The following is a 645-nucleotide window of genomic DNA, read 5'->3' on the forward strand; positions in this document are numbered from 1 at the left end:
CCGTCTATACACTATAATAAATACCTCTACAAGGGTTCTTATAGTGGAACTTCAGGCAGATATAAAGGACACAAATTATTGCAGCTCTGTATTCCTGACATTGAAGTGCAGCCAATTGAGAGCGCACTGTTAGGAGGAGAGAGCAGAGTGACGGGGAGATAAGCTCATGCTGCTTCACCGTTCACTGTCCAGTCACAAGATGGGGGTGGGGTGGACACCTGTAAGTGAAAGTCAAACTGCAGGAGAGAAAAGTCAGGTTTCCTCCCCTGCCAGACAGTGACAAAATGAAAAGGAAAGTCATCACAGCATTATAATGAGCCCTCAGGCCATTCACAGCCCCCCTCCAGGGTACACACGGAGCCTAGCAACACCAAACCACGCCCATCATCACCGGCGTCGGCGGCCATTTTGTCGTAGCCCGTCTCGATGTCTTTCCTGGAAGAGCAGTGACACAAAAGAGGGGGCGGTCCCCGGCCTCTGGCGAGCAGAGCGCTGTTGACAATGTAACCGGATGAATCTACGTCACGTGTGGGCGGGGCCCAGAACCCTGACAGGCTTGACTGGATCTGGTTGGTCGGGTTCGGTCACATGCTCTCCACATACAGAATGAGGTAAGCACAGGATGTATATATCGCTGTATAGCTA

The sequence above is a fragment of the Nanorana parkeri genome, unplaced genomic scaffold, assembly GCF_000935625.1.
Source record: "Nanorana parkeri isolate BGI_ZX_2015 unplaced genomic scaffold, ASM93562v1 scaffold740, whole genome shotgun sequence".
Classification (NCBI taxonomy): domain Eukaryota; kingdom Metazoa; phylum Chordata; class Amphibia; order Anura; family Dicroglossidae; genus Nanorana; species Nanorana parkeri.